This window comes from Drosophila sechellia, unplaced genomic scaffold (genome assembly GCF_004382195.2).
Source record: "Drosophila sechellia strain sech25 unplaced genomic scaffold, ASM438219v1 U_229, whole genome shotgun sequence".
NCBI classification, from domain to species: Eukaryota; Metazoa; Arthropoda; class Insecta; order Diptera; family Drosophilidae; genus Drosophila; species Drosophila sechellia.
The window spans coordinates 1-9,003 of record NW_022611170.1 but is presented as its reverse complement, the minus strand read 5'-3'; the positions used below and the strand labels follow the sequence as shown (position 1 = coordinate 9,003).

The 9,003-nt window shown below is 46.8% G+C and overlaps 1 non-coding gene and 1 pseudogene across 1 annotated transcript; both read left to right on the top strand.

Moving 5' to 3' along the window:
• The first annotated feature begins 587 nt into the window (after positions 1–587).
• Positions 588–766, top strand: LOC116802825. The gene has a single exon (XR_004363164.1). It is a non-coding gene; the product is annotated as a 5.8S ribosomal RNA (ribosomal RNA).
• Positions 767–1,157: 391 nt separating this feature from the next.
• On the top strand, positions 1,158–3,889 carry LOC116802826 (annotated as a pseudogene).
• The last annotated feature ends 5,114 nt before the right edge of the window (positions 3,890–9,003 follow it).

Sequence of the window (9,003 nt, the reverse complement as noted above, 5' to 3'; positions counted from 1 at the left end):
AAAGTTAAAGTCAAAATAAAATGAAGATGGCTTTTATTTTATATGTGGGGCTTGGCAACCTCATAAAAAGACTTTAACATTATTAATGTTGCTGTGCGTATTTGTGGCAGTACTTACTACAACAACGGCGTTTCCTATAAAAACAAATTCTCGAAAATGGAAATCGAAGAAACTAAACTAAATTCGAAAGTAGAAGTCGAATTAAAATAAAAATAATTTTGAATGTGTGGTAATCAAAATAAGTGTGTGTGTATATGGACCATAATAACGCGTTGCGAATATGTATTGTTCATCTATGTTATGAGCATACGTTGGCTAATGCAACAACCTAAAATATACAATGTTTGTACCTGTCATCCATCAGGTTAATGTTTATATAAATTTTGCAGTATGTGTCACCCAAAATAGCAAACCATAACCAGATTATTATGATACATAATGCTTATATGAAACTAAGACATTTCGCAACATTTATTTTAGGTATAAAAATAAATTTATTGAAGGAATTGATATATGCCAGTAAAATGGTGTATTTTTAATTTCTTTCAATAAAAACAATATTGACATTATATAAAATTGAATTATAAAACTCTAAGCGGTGGATCACTCGGCTCATGGGTCGATGAAGAACGCAGCAAACTGTGCGTCATCGTGTGAACTGCAGGACACATGAACATCGACATTTTGAACGCATATCGCAGTCCATGCTGTTATGTACTTTAATTAATTTTATAGTGCTGCTTGGACTACATATGGTTGAGGGTTGTAAGACTATGCTAATTAAGTTGTTTATAAATTTTTTATAAGCATATGGTATATTATTGGATTAAATAATGATTTTATTCATAATATTAAAAAAGAAATGAAAAACATTATCTCACATTTGAATGTGAAAAACGAAGAGAAATATTTTCTTTTTCAATCAAATAATACTGAGAAATGTCTAGCATAAAAATTGAAATATTTTTCATCTAGAATTGTCTCTTATTAATGATTCGGAAAAAGAAAATCTTGGTTTTGTTATTATTCTTCGTTGGTTCGTTAAATGGATAAAAATGACTTTGCTTACAAGAACTATTGGAACTATTTATAACGAATTTAATTGATTGTTTTATCATTTATATATAAAGAATTTATGGCAAAATATAGTTTATATACAACCTCAACTCATATGGGACTACCCCCTGAATTTAAGCATATTAATTAGGGGAGGAAAAGAAACTAACAAGGATTTTCTTAGTAGCGGCGAGCGAAAAGAAAACAGTTCAGCACTAAGTCACTTTGTCTATATGGCAAATGTGAGATGCAGTGTATGGAGCGTCAATATTCTAGTATGAGAAATTAATGATTTAAGTCCTTCTTAAATGAGGCCATTTACCCATAGAGGGGCCAGGCCCGTATAACGTTAATGATTGCTAGATGATGTTTCCAAAGAGTCGTGTTGCTTGATAGTGCAGCACTAAGTGGGTGGTAAACTCCATCTAAAACTAAATATAACCATGAGACCGATAGTAAACAAGTACCGTGAGGGAAAGTTGAAAAGAACTCTGAATAGAGAGTTAAACAGTACGTGAAACTGCTTAGAGGTTAAGCCCGATGAACCTGAATATCCGTTATGGAAAATTCATCATTAAAATTGTAATATTTAAATAATATTATTAAGAATAATGTGCATTTTTTCCATATAAGGACATTGTAATCTATTAGCATATCCCAAATTTATCATAAAATATAACTTATAGTTTATTCCAATTAAATTGCTTGCATTTTAACACAGAATAAATGTTATTAATTTGATAAAGTGCTGATAGATTTATATTATTACAGAGCGTTAATTTTTCGGAATTATATAATGGCATAATTATCATTGATTTTTGTGTTTATTATATGCTCTTGTATGATTAACAATGCGAAAGATTCAGGATACCTTCGGGACCCGTCTTGAAACACGGACCAAGGAGTCTAACATATGTGCAAGTTATTGGGATGTAAACCTAATAGCGTAATTAACTTGACTAATAATGGGATTAGTTTTTTAGCTATTTATAGCTAATTAACACAATCCCGGGGCGTTCTATATAGTTATGTATAATGTATATTTAATTATTTATGCCTCTAACTGGAACGTACCTTGAGCATATATGCTGTGACCCGAAAGATGGTGAACTATACTTGATCAGGTTGAAGTCAGGGGAAACCCTGATGGAAGACCGAAACAGTTCTGACGTGCAAATCGATTGTCAGAATTGAGTATAGGGGCGAAAGACCAATCGAACCATCTAGTAGCTGGTTCCTTCCGAAGTTTCCCTCAGGATAGCTGGTGCATTTTAATATTATATAAAATAATCTTATCTGGTAAAGCGAATGATTAGAGGCCTTAGGGTCGAAACGATCTTAACCTATTCTCAAACTTTAAATGGGTAAGAACCTTAACTTTCTTGATATGAAGTTCAAGGTTATGATATAATGTGCCCAGTGGGCCACTTTTGGTAAGCAGAACTGGCGCTGTGGGATGAACCAAACGTAATGTTACGGTGCCCAAATTAACAACTCATGCAGATACCATGAAAGGCGTTGGTTGCTTAAAACAGCAGGACGGTGATCATGGAAGTCGAAATCCGCTAAGGAGTGTGTAACAACTCACCTGCCGAAGCAACTAGCCCTTAAAATGGATGGCGCTTAAGTTGTATACCTATACATTACCGCTAAAGTAGATGATTTATATTACTTGTGATATAAATTTTGAAACTTTAGTGAGTAGGAAGGTACAATGGTATGCGTAGAAGTGTTTGGCGTAAGCCTGCATGGAGCTGCCATTGGTACAGATCTTGGTGGTAGTAGCAAATAATCGAATGAGACCTTGGAGGACTGAAGTGGAGAAGGGTTTCGTGTGAACAGTGGTTGATCACGAGTTAGTCGGTCCTAAGTTCAAGGCGAAAGCCGAAAATTTTCAAGTAAACAAAAATGCCTAACTATATAAACAAAGCGAATATAATACACTTGAATAATTTTGAACGAAAGGGAATACGGTTCCAATTCCGTAACCTGTTGAGTATCCGTTTGTTATTAAATATGGGCCTCGTGCTCATCCTGGCAACAGGAACGACCATAAAGAAGCCGTCGAGAGATATCGGAAGAGTTTTCTTTTCTGTTTTATAGCCGTACTACCATGGAAGTCTTTCGCAGAGAGATATGGTAGATGGGCTAGAAGAGCATGACATATACTGTTGTGTCGATATTTTCTCCTCGGACCTTGAAAATTTATGGTGGGGACACGCAAACTTCTCAACAGGCCGTACCAATATCCGCAGCTGGTCTCCAAGGTGAAGAGTCTCTAGTCGATAGAATAATGTAGGTAAGGGAAGTCGGCAAATTAGATCCGTAACTTCGGGATAAGGATTGGCTCTGAAGATTGAGATAGTCGGGCTTGATTGGGAAACAATAACATGGTTTATGTGCTCGTTCTGGGTAAATAGAGTTTCTAGCATTTATGTTAGTTACTTGTTCCCGGATAGTTTAGTTACGTAGCCAATTGTGGAACTTTCTTGCTAAAATTTTTAAGAATACTATTTGGGTTAAACCAATTAGTTCTTATCAATTATAACGATTATCAATTAACAATCAATTCAGAACTGGCACGGACTTGGGGAATCCGACTGTCTAATTAAAACAAAGCATTGTGATGGCCCTAGCGGGTGTTGACACAATGTGATTTCTGCCCAGTGCTCTGAATGTCAAAGTGAAGAAATTCAAGTAAGCGCGGGTCAACGGCGGGAGTAACTATGACTCTCTTAAGGTAGCCAAATGCCTCGTCATCTAATTAGTGACGCGCATGAATGATTAACGAGATTCAGTACTTGATCGCGACGTGTTTTCGTTGCGCTCGTGTACAGATTGCGAAGAACTTGGTTTTCCGTGTTTGGAAAGTAATAAAATCGGTGAATTAGTGCTCCGCGAAAGTCGTGTGCTAATTTTCGTGTGTTATAAACAAGCGGTTTGGAAGTAATTAACAATTAATTGTTGGGAATTTTCCACTTAGCACGTGCTGAAGGCGAACTTACGAGTAAGTTTTTCGAGTAAGCTTTTGATCAGCTGTCACAAAGCTTATTGGTGGGAGTCACTGCTAAGGTTTGTGTCTAGGGAGAGTTTTAGTGCTACCAGACTCTACCGATAGGTGGAGCTCGAGTTCCAGAGCAACTACCTTTTGTCAGCGAGTAAACGAGCATACGGTTGCTGGCGTCGACGGTAGGTGGAGCCACCATCGTATTTATGCGATGGAGAGCGACAGCAGCGCGAGTGCCTTGAGCGGAAGTAGTGCCTCGATGAAGTCCAGACGAGGCAGGCGCAGAAGCCATCTGGCATCTAAGAGCTCGGCGCCAACGCAGGCGAAATTGGTTGCCCTGGCATCGAATGGAGTGCCAGAACCCGTTGGGGTACTGGAGGAGCCGTTTTCGTCGCTGGAGGACGCCCGGGCGGCTACGGAGAACCTGCCATTGATGCTGCCCCCCCACGCTGCTGCCACCGTGCTGATCCTACTGCTGCCCCTGCTGCCGACCACATGCTGCCTCCGCCGTTTTCACTGCTGCTAAAATTGTTGCCACCACTGCCACTGCCGCCACCGCTGCCGCCCGTGCTGGGCAAGCAGCCATGATGGCAGAGCTGTCGGCCACACAGCGCATGGTGAGAAGCAGCTTCCGCAGACTAGGAGAAGTGGACACGGAAGAGCTCTCATATGCTATCAGCCGCTACGATGAGCTGGTGTTGGCGCTAATGCTCCGGTGCGGAGAGCTGGAGACGCGGCTTGCTATGCCGCCACGCGCGCCGCCGTCGTTGAATCTGTTGAAAAATACGGCCGCCAATGCTCCCAGATGCAGCAGGTTGCACCATCGCTGCCCCGCGGACTACCAAGGTCCGCGAGACGTGGTCAGCGGTGGTGAAGTGCGACGACCCTGCGCTATCGGGAAAGACATAGCGGAAAAGGTGCGAACGATGGTTGCACCCTCTCTCGGAGTCAGAGTACACGAGGTCCGTGAGCTCCGTCGAGGTGGTGGTGCGATCATTCGCACTCCTTCGGTGGGAGAGCTGCAGAAGGTGGTCGCTTCAAAAAGATTCGCCGAGGTTGGCCTAAATGTGGCACGGAATGCGGCCGAGAAGCCGAAGGTCGTCGTATATGACGTCGACACAGCTATCGGCCCTGAGGAGTTTATGAAGGAGCTCCACGAAAACAACTTCGACAGCGAAATGAATCTGGCCCAGTTTAAGAAGTCAGTGCACCTGGTGACCAAGGCGTGGTCGGTAGCTGACGGCGCCACAGTAAATGTGACGCTGGAGGTTGACGACCGGGCGATGGCGAAGCTTGATGTAGGTCGTGTCTACATCAAGTGGTTCTCATTCCGATGCCGGTCACAGGTCCGCACATACGCCTGCCACAGATGTGTGGGTTTCGACCACAAGGTCAGCGAATGCCGGCAGAAGGATAGTGTCTGTCGCCAGTGCGGGCAACAAGGCCACACTGCGGCAAAGTGCCAAAACCCGGTGGACTGCCGGAACTGCCGCCACAGAGGGCAACCCTCGGGGCATTACATGCTCTCGAGCGTTTGCCCGATATACGGGGCGTTGCTGGCGAGGGTGCAAGCTAGACACTAATGTTTAGCTTCATCCAAGCGAACTGTGGCCGAGGCCGAGCTGCGACCATCGAGCTCGGAGTCCGACTCAGGAGATCGGAGTCTATGTTCGCGCTGGTGCAGGAGCCGTATCTCGCGGGGACGGAATGGATGTGCTGCCTGAAGGAATGAGAATTTTCATCGATCGGCGAGGGAAGGCAGCCATCCTAGTGGATCACCAGGAAGCCATCTGTATGCCAGTGGAGACCCTCACCACAGATTATGGCGTATGTCTGTCGTGAAAGGGAGTTTTGGCTCAATCTTCCTTTGCGCCGCATACTGCCAGTATGATGCACCTCTGGAACCGTACTCCGGTACATGGATGCGGTCCTGCTGCAGGCCAGCAGAACCCCCGCAATCCTGGGCCTCGACGCGAATGCAGTGTCCCCCATGTGGCTTAGCAAACTCTCTCGTCATGCCGAGGGGCAAGCTAACTACAGACGGGTGAGCTGCTGTCAGAGTGGATGCTGGAGGCAAGAGTCGCCGCCCTAAACCAGTCAACAGAGGTGTACACGTTCGATAATTACAGAGCTACAAGCGATATCGACGTGACAATCGTCAATGACAGCATCTATGTGGGCCACATATGAGTGGAGAGTGGACGAGTGGGAATTGAGTGACCACAACATCATTACTGTTGTGGCCGAACCAACTACCGCGCGCGCAGTTGAGAGCATAGCTCCTGTGCCGTCCTGGAACTTCTCCAATGCACGTTGGCGATTGTTCAAGGAGGAAATGGTGAGTAGAGCAGCCGAACTTCCGGAAAACTTCTCAGAGTCGCCGTTGGACCAGCAAGTTTCGACCCTGCGCAGTATAGTACATAATGTATGTGATATTGCGCTGGGAAGAAAGTCCATCCGATTGCCCAGCAGGAGAGCACGTTGGTGGACTGCCGACCTCTGTGATGCAAGGCGCGAAGTCCGGAGACTTCGTCGCCTACTTCAAAAGGAAGGCGTCATGATGATGATGCCGCAATAGAGCGTGTATTGGTCGACCTGAGGCGGGCCTCAGCCAACTACAAGAAGCTCATTTGGAGGGCGAAAATGGATGAGTGGAAACGCTTCGTGGGAGATCATGCCGACGACCCATGGGGGCGCGTCTATAAGATTTGCCGAGGCCGCAGGAAGTGCACGGAGATTGGGTGCCTCCGCGTGAATGGCGAGATGATCACCGATTGGGTGACTGTGCACGAGTGCTCCTCCGCAATTTCTTCCCAGTTGCGGAGTCCGAAGCACCGACTGCCATCGCGGAGGAAGTCCCACCGGCCCTCGAAGTATTCGAGGTTGATGCATGTGTTGCCCGGTTGAAGAGCAGGCGCTTCCCGGCTTGGACGGCATTAATGGCACTATCTGCAAGGCAGTCTGGCGCGCCATACCCGAGCACCTTGCATCGTTGTTTTCCCGATGCATCCGATTAGGATACTTTCCCGCTGAGTGGAAGTGCCCACGAGTTGTCTCGCTGCTCAAAGGGCCAGATAAGGACAAATGTGAGCCCTCCTCATATAGAGGAATATGCTTGCTACCAGTCTTTGTAAGGTGCTCGAGGCCATCATGGTGAATCGTGTGAGAGAAGTTCTTCCGGAAGGCTGCAGATGGCAATTTGGATTTCGCCAAGGACGATGTGTGGAGGATGCTTGAGGCACGTGAAGAGCAGTGTTTGTGCCAGCCCGGCGCAATACGTGCTCGGCACATTCGTGGACTTCAAAGGAGCATTCGACAACGTCGAATGGAGTGCTGCACTCCGCCGACTAGCCGACTTGGGATGCCGGGAGATGGGCTTTGGCAGAGCTTTTTCTCCGGCCGAAGAGCAGTGATCCGAAGCAGTTCCGGTACTGTGGATGTACCGGTAACTAGAGGCTGCCCGCAGGGGTCAATCAGTGGCCCATTTATCTGGGACATACTGATGGATGTACTGCTTCAGCGTCTCCAGCCGTATTGCCAGCTGAGTGCATACGCGGATGACTTGCTGCTTCTCGTCGAGGGAAATTCCCGAGCTGAGCTAGAGGAAAAAGGTGCAGAGCTGATGTCCATCGTAGAAGCGTGGGGAGCGGAAGTTGGCGTTACCGTCTCGACCAGCAAGACGGTAATAATGCTGCTGAAAGGTGCCTTGAGACGTGCGCCTACGGTGAGGTTTGCTGGAGCGAACCTTCCGTATGTGCGTAGCTGTCGGTACCTTGCATCACGGTCAGTGAAGGAATGAAATTCCTCACGCACATAGCTTCGCTTCGCCAGCGGATGACCGGAGTCGTTGGAGCATTGGCGCGTGTGCTTCGAGCCGACTGGGGCTTCAGTCCTCGAGCCAGGCGGACCATATATGACGGACTCATGGCACCTTGTGTGCTGTTTGGTGCCCCGGTATGGTATGACACCGCCGAACAGGTAGCCGCCCGGAGACGACTAGCCTCCTGCCAGAGGCTAATCCTGCTTGGATGCCTTTCGGTATGCCGAACAGTGTCCACAGTGGCACTGCAGGTACTTGGCGGAGCTCCCCCGCTTGACTTGGCTGCTAAGTTTTTAGCGGTCAAGTACAAGCTGAAGCGTGGATACCCGCTGGAGGAGAACGACTGGCTATACGGCGAGGACATACGTGTCTAAGCTGGAAGCAGAGGAAGACTCGCCTAGAGGAGTGCTTGCTGCAGAATTGGCAAAACAGATGGGATGACGACAGCGAACCAGGACGGGTGACGCACAAGTTCATCCCATACGTCACTCTCGCCTATCGAGATCCAAGCTTTGGATCTCGATGAGGACGTCTTTCCTGCTGACAGGTCACGGGTCGTTTAACGCATTTTTGCAAGGGAGAGCCCTCAGCGATACCACTGCTTGCGCTTGTGGTGATCCATATGAGGACTGGATGCACTATTGTCGCTTGTCCTCTATATGCAGATTTGCGAAACCTCGATGGACTTGGAGTGCAGCGCCTTGGCGAAAACTGGACCTTCAATAGAATCCTGGAGATCAGCAAGGATTCAACGGCTGGCAGCGTTTGCGGACGAGGTGTTCCGTAGGAGGAGGGTATTTAGCCCAAAACTTCGCCGTGTGGTTAGCGGGCGAGAATACTTCCACAGCCCGCTATTGCTTGTCGTAAGAGGCGACTAATATAGCGACTGGTTCCTCTAACCATGCTTGTCGGAGCAAAAGGAGGAGGCCCACCGAGCCTCTCTTTCGGTACCACGGGTTGTGCTGCTCCAAGACAGCACATTGAGGTAGGCCCCCTGGTGGGAGTATCGTGGTGGCTGTGGTGATACCCATATCGCGGGTAGAGCCTTCGTGTTCGACGTTTGAGTTACGTGCTAGTTGCGCAAACTCGGGTGCTGTGACCCAGAGATCAGTAGAGATTT